Source organism: Dipodomys merriami, unplaced genomic scaffold (assembly GCF_024711535.1).
Source record: "Dipodomys merriami isolate MVZ:Mamm:240054 unplaced genomic scaffold, mDipMer1.0.p SCAF_135, whole genome shotgun sequence".
NCBI classification, from domain to species: domain Eukaryota; kingdom Metazoa; phylum Chordata; class Mammalia; order Rodentia; family Heteromyidae; genus Dipodomys; species Dipodomys merriami.
This window is the reverse complement of record NW_027202660.1, coordinates 850,751-857,919: the sequence shown is the minus strand read 5'-3', so window position 1 is coordinate 857,919 and position 7,169 is coordinate 850,751.

Below are 7,169 nucleotides of genomic sequence, written 5' to 3'. Positions count from 1 at the left end.
AGGTCTCAAAGATAGTGATTTCCTAGGTGAGCGTGGACGTTGGGTGCCACTTGCTCCTTCCTTAAATCCTAGTCTCTCAGCAAGCAAATTACTAAGGCTCCACTAGCATATGAGGCACATGAAATATTCTGGCAGCCCAGTCCTAAGGAATTAGACAAGGACTGCACTTCTTTGTCTCAAGCCAAGCTCCTTTGACAAGACCCCAGTGAAACTGTCTCAGAGATATACCTAGTATTCCATTATTCTGCCAGGGGGTCTCATCAGCCCTGGGTTTGAAGGAGGAACACTACTTTTTTTTGTTTGTCATGGGGCTTGAATTCTGGGCTTGGGTGCTATCCATCAGCCCTTCAGCTCAAAGGGAGCACTCTACTGCTTGAGCCACAGCACCACTTCTGGTTTTCTAGTGTTTTATTGGAGAGGAGTATCATGGACTTTCCTGCCAGGGCTGACCTTGAACCGTGAACCACAGATCTCTGTCTCCTGAGTTTCTAGGATTACAGGTGTGAGTTACTGGTGCCTGGCTAAGAACACTCACTTTTTTTGTTTGTCAGGGCTTGAACTCTGGGCCTGGGCCCTGTCCCTCAGCTCTTCAGCTCAATGCTAGCACTCTACCACTTGAGCCACAGCACCACTTCTGGCTTGTTTTCTGCTTATGTGGTGGTCAGGAATCGAACCCAGGTCCTCATGCATACAAGGCAAGCTCTCTATCACTGAGCCACCTTCCCAGCCCAATAACACTCACTTTCAGAATATCCAGCAACTGCTCCATTGTCCTACACTCTGTGTAGTGGTGGAGAAAGTTTCCCACATAGAAGGGATCAGCTTTCTGGTAGGCAGGGACAAGGTCCATTACCAGAATTTCCAGAAAGCCTGAGTCCAGGCTCCATATATTATAAGGCACATTCAGGGTTTGGATGGACTCATTGTCACACTGAGGTGGGAAAAAAGAATGGATCTATGAAACATGGAAATGAGAGTAGACTTCAAACTGAGTTATTGTAGTAGAGTGGATTGAAAAGTGCACAGCAAATATTTTCTGTCTACACATATAAAAGCACATAAGAAGTTGCTAGTGTGGGCTAGGATGAGATTAAATAGGTTTTCTGTCATAATTATACCTGGCCTGAATTTCCTTGTAATTTCCTTGGTTTCTTCTTATAAAAAGTCCTGAGACATTGGATTCGTGGTTGGGCACTGATCGAATGTCTGCAGCATAGAGTGAGGCACTCACACCTCCCATGCTTGAGACCTGAGTCTCTTGACTTTGAAAACAGTACAGGAACATCTTTCTTGTTCCTGAGCCACAGGCCAAGTGAGCTGGCTTGAGCTAACTGTAGGTTACAGTTGCGTGGCTCTCAGAGTTCTATATTCTATTCCATTGTGAGTGAGGTAGTGTCATCTCTCAGAGCCCAATGATCTAAGCTGCTTGCTCACATAAGACCATCCCAAAGACAAACTGGAGGCTGAAATCTCCCCTCCCACATCACTTTATACACATGTGGACATTGTCAAATCCCAATAGTCTCAGCTAGGCCTAGATACAGGCATGTCTCAGCCTCAAAGAGCCCTTCCTAGGTCAGATCCAGGCCTTATTTGTCACTATTCCTCTCATCCTGCACAAATCATTTTGCCTCTCAGGGTCCCCTCGGCCTGCCATGTGCTTCTTGCATCTATTTTTGAAATCAACTTCCTAAGACATTATTAGGTTTTTGTTTCCTAATCTTGCTTGCCTTTGAAGCCCCAGTGTGCTTTCATCTGGAAAAAAAGGCAAGTTCTTAGCGGTGGGAAAATCAAACAAGTATTGGAAAACACATGTATTATTACACATATAGACAGACATTATTACAGGTGTACATTCTTGTAAGATAAAAGAGTATTTTTGAATCTTTTGTCATATTTTATGACAGAGGGGAAGGGGAGAAGGGAAGAGGTGCATTGTCTCATAATTCAATGATTATTTTTTTTAAATAGTATAGTTGAAGGAATGTGAGATTTAAAGATAAAAACCGTGCTCCTGTTCTTTTTATAAGCTAGTCATTTATAAAGTATTCCTCACTAAAGTTTTGTCGTCTGTGTCCCATGAACTATCTTCCTCCATCAAAATAATCAAGGAAAAACCTTCACAAATAAGTAGACTGTTGTCCAATCTCTGGATAAGTATTTACGGTACAACTTTGCCTGGTAATTTGTGCGTGTACAAGTGTGTGGGAGTATGTGTGTGTGTGTGTGTGTGTGTGTGTGTGTGTGTGTGTGTGTGTGTGTATGAATGTGTGTCTGTGCATATTTGTGTCTTAGGGCTTGAACTCGGGAGCTATATGACAATCCCACGCTTCTTTCCCTTGACCATGTTGCTCTACCAATTGTACTACAGTTCAGCTGCAAGCTTTTTTTTAGTGAACTAGAGAGGAGAGACTCATAAAATTTCCTGCTCAGGCTAAATGTCAAGTATCAACCTCCTGATTAGCTGGAGTTATAATTATGAGCCTCCATAACCTGGTGATAAAGCATTGTTAATGGAGGCAGTGGGATTGCAAGTTTCAGTCCGGCTTCAAGACACTATACATAAAACAGCAACAGCAAAATCCTATATCAAAATACAATAATAAGATGTAATTACAATACAATTTAGTCATATAGTCTGCTAGCATAACTTTCAGGAAACCTTGGTTTTAATCATTTAGCAACACAAAACCAAACAAAATGAGCTAATTTTAGGAGACTCTACGATTTTTTAAATTCCATCTTAATAATTTCAAGAAACAAGAAAAAATGCATACTTATGAGAATGTAAAAAGATTAAAAGATGGCAGATTATGAAATGAAAATTTCTACACTGCAGGAAAATTATTGTCATGGTGAATATATGGTGGTATTGTTATGGTGAATATATGATAATGTTCTTCAGAGCAGCAATAGATAAATATATATTTACTACACATAGTCTAACTTGTCTATATCTATCAACATCCAATCTTCTAGTGCACATTATTAATGTATTCATGTTTATGGTATATTCGAAAAAGTGACTAGCAGAGTCAGGAAGTTACCAAAATACATTAGCTGCAATGTTTTAGGAGATAAACTTGCTAATTATATTGACTATTCTATATATTAAACATGTAATGTGTTACCATTTTATCTCTAAGTATGTACAAACACTACTTTAAAGTGAAACGGATTACAACAAGGTTTTGAAGGCATATGCCTGTAAAGCCAGCTAGTGGGGACATCATTTCAAGACCAATGAAGTTTTACCTGCAATGATCCCCAACCCCTGGCTGTGCATGATGGAATACTTCTATCACCCTGGTCCATGGGGAGGTGAAAGCAGGAGGATTTCAGTTACATGCCATACAAGGCAAGAACTTCCACATGGCTCCCTCTCAACCAAAGAAGGTTCAACACTGGCTAGCACCTATCTTCCCCACCTAGGTAAAAATAAAAATAAGAGCATTGTAGTATAAGAAACAAACAATATTAAATCATGCCAATGCAAAGCATCATGAACAACACACACTCAGTGTTTGTTTCTCATACCTTTATTCCTAACTATAGCTTGGATTATATATGTGAGCCAGAGACACTAAGCAGTTCATCATTATAAAATGACTGAGTGTCTGCTTTGACTCCAAGGTCTTTGATCCATTTGGAGTTGATTGTGGTGCAGGGTGATATATAAGGGTCTAGCTTTATTTTTCTACAAGTAGTAACCTAATTTTGGCAGCACCATTTACTAAAGAGGCTGTCTTTCTTCCATTCTTTTTTAAGCTACCTTATCGAAGTTTAAATGGCTATATGTCTGTAGGTTCATTTCGGGGATTTCAGTTCTATTCCATTGGTCCTGCGGTCTGTTCTTTTGCCAGTACCAAGCTGTTTGGATTACTATTGCTTTGTAGTAGAGTTTGAAATTTGGTATTGATATTCCTCCAGCACTGTTCTTTCCGTTAAGGATAATTTTTGCTATTTGAGGTCTTTTATGTTCCATATGAATTTTTGGATTACTTCATCTATTTCCCTGAAGAATGAGGTTGGAATATTGATTGGTACCGCTTTGAAGTTATAGATAGTCGTGGGAAGTATTGCCATTTTCATGATGTTGATCCTTCCAATTCAGGAGAATGGGAGGTTTTTCCATTTTTACATTGTTTTGATTTCCATTAACAGGTTTTTAAAGTTTTCACCATAGAGGTCCTTTACATCTTTGGTTAACTTAATTCCCAGGTATTTTTTGTGGTGCTATTACAAATGGAGTTGCTATCCTAATTTCAGCTACGCTTTTCTCATTGTTGGAATACAGAAAAGCCATTGATTTTTGAGGGTTAATTTTATACCCTGCTGCTTTGCCAAAGGTTTGAATCACCGTGAGTAGTTTAGGAGTGGAGTCCGTGAATAAGAGACTACCTAGGTCTCCTTGGCACACGCCGAAACTTTCTTAAGACACCCAGAAACACAATGAATCAAAGAAAGGTTAGACAAATAGGATTGCATGAAATTGCAGAGCTTCTGCATGGCACAGGACATAGCTAGCAAGATCAATAGATCAACCACAGATTAGGAGAATATCTTCACTAACCACACAACGGACAAGGGTCTCATATCTAAAATATGCCTGGAACTCAAAAAATTAAAACCCCCAACAACAAACCCTCAAGGAAACAACTGCCCAATAAATAAGTGGGCTAAAGCCTTAAAGACATACTTCTCTGAAGAGGAAAGAAGGATGGCCAATAAACATATGAAGAAATGCTCAACCTCCCTGGCCATGAAAGAAATGCAAATCAAAACAACATTGAGGTACCACCTCACCCCAGATAGAATGGCTATAATCAAGAACTCTAATAACAACAGATGCTGGAGGGGATATGGACAGAAGGGAATCCTACTGCATTGTTGGTGGGTCTGTAAACTTGTATTACGGATGTTCATCAAAAGACAACACATAGAGCTCCCCTATGATCCAGCAATCCCAGTTTTGGGGTTTTACCCAAATGATCACAAGACCATACCAAAGCTACCAGCACAACTATGTTTATTACAACATTATTTACCATAGCTAAATGTGGAACCAACCCAGATGCCCCTTAGTAGATGAAAGAATAAGGGAAAATGTGGTCTATATACACAATGGAATTCTATGCCTCTATCAGAAAGAATGACATTGCCCCATTTGTTAGGAAATGGAAAGACTTGGAAAAAATTATATTAAGTGAAGTAATCCAGGCCCAAAGAAACATAAGTCCCTTGTTTTCCCTTATTTGCAATAACTAGTATATTTCCGAGACATGCAGAAAAGGTCAGATAAGTTGATGTTGGATGAGATATACCCCAAGTGAAAGATTCAAATATTTTTTTTCTTGCGATTGTTTCAAAGATATTCATAAGATGATTTCTTTGTTGTTTTGTATGTCCCTTCCCCACAGTACATCCACTGCTTTCACTGTATTTGATGTTGGTATAATTTGTGGAGGGGAAGGAAAAAACATATTTTTAAAAAAGGATACAGTTGGACCCATTGCAGCAATGAAATGTACAAGCCAATATTTTGAAAAACGAACTTTACAACTTTGGCCAGGAGGGGTGAGAAGTGGGGGTGGGCTGAGGAGGTGTGTGGTGGAGATAAGAAGGTATGGGAAGGGGAAACAAAGGACAGGGCACAATGCTTGATAAGAAATTTATTCAATAACGTGTCCATTTAATTGTAACTTCTCTGTATGTTATTTTCACAATAAAAAAAAGTCTATGTGAAGCCAGGTGCCAGTGGCTCATGCGTGTAATCCCGGCTACTCATGAGCCTGAGACCTGAGTATAGCGTTCAAAGCCAGCCCAGGAAGAAAAGTTCCCATAAGACTCTTATCTACAATTAACAACTCAAAAGCTTGAAGTGGCTCCATGGCTCAATTGACCCAGTGCTAACTAACTTGAGCACAGAGTCTCAGAGTCAGTGCCCAGGCTCGGAATTCAAGCGCCACAACTGACAAAAAAAAAAACAAACAAACATATAAATGTCTGAATTTCTTGTGAATTAAAATGACAGCTCTGGTATACAATTCTACAGTCTACTACAGATTTCATTATATTTATGGTTAGAAAAAGTAGCAGCACTTGAATAAAGGACATTTTTTCATAAACTAGGGCAGATTGGTCTCTAATTAGAGGAAATTGCTGGGCTCATGCATAATACTTTTGGTTGGTTTTTGTTTTGTTTTTAGGACAGGATGAGAAATCTTATTTCTACCAATGGCTATTTGGATATGTATGACATCATTCACAGGCCATGCAGAATTAATAGTAAAGACAGGACACAGTAAACTTTCAGTAAACTTATTTGTCTTTATGCGATATTCTGAATGATTTGTTTAGCTTATATTTCCCTATGGCCTATAGTTTCCTATTCCTGCCTTCCTCAAATACAAGCATGTTCCACCAATTCAGATTTGAGCCAGGCAATATGTAGTATTAGTGCCAAGAGGTAAGGAAAATTGTAACACAACCAGGAAAGCATGAAACCAACTCTATATTAGCTGGACACTGGGGACTCAGGCCTAATCCTAGCTACTCAGGAGGCTGATGATCACTGTTCAAAGCCAACTGGAGTGAGAAAATCTGTGAGACTCTTCTTTCCAATTAACAACCAACAACCATAAATGGAGCTGGGGCTCCAGAGGTAGAGTAGCCTTGCTTACAAAAAGTCAGAGGCAGGGGCTGGGAAGATGGCTCAGTGGTAGAGTGCTTGCCATGCATGCATGATGCCCTTTGTTCAATTCCTCAGCACGTCATAAGCAAAAAGAAAAAAACATAAGTGGTGCTGTGACTCAAGTGATAGAGCACTAGCTTTGAGCTGAAGAGCGAGGGACAGTGCCCAGGCACAGAGTTCAGGACCCATGAACGGACCCCCCCAAAAAAAAAATCAGAGGCAGCACCCAATCTTGAGTTCAAGCAGAAGGTCAGGCACAAAAACAAAAACATTCAACACACAAAAAAACCCAGAAACTGGAGAAAGCTCAGGAAAGGATGGCCTTGTCTACAAGACAAATGTAAACATTACATGAATTGTGAAATGGTAACCTCACTGTACAATTAGTAACAATTACATTTTTAAAAAATCTGAGAAATCCTGTAGCCATTGGCCCTTATGATGTGCATCTACTTTCTAGGATTTCAAAGTACCA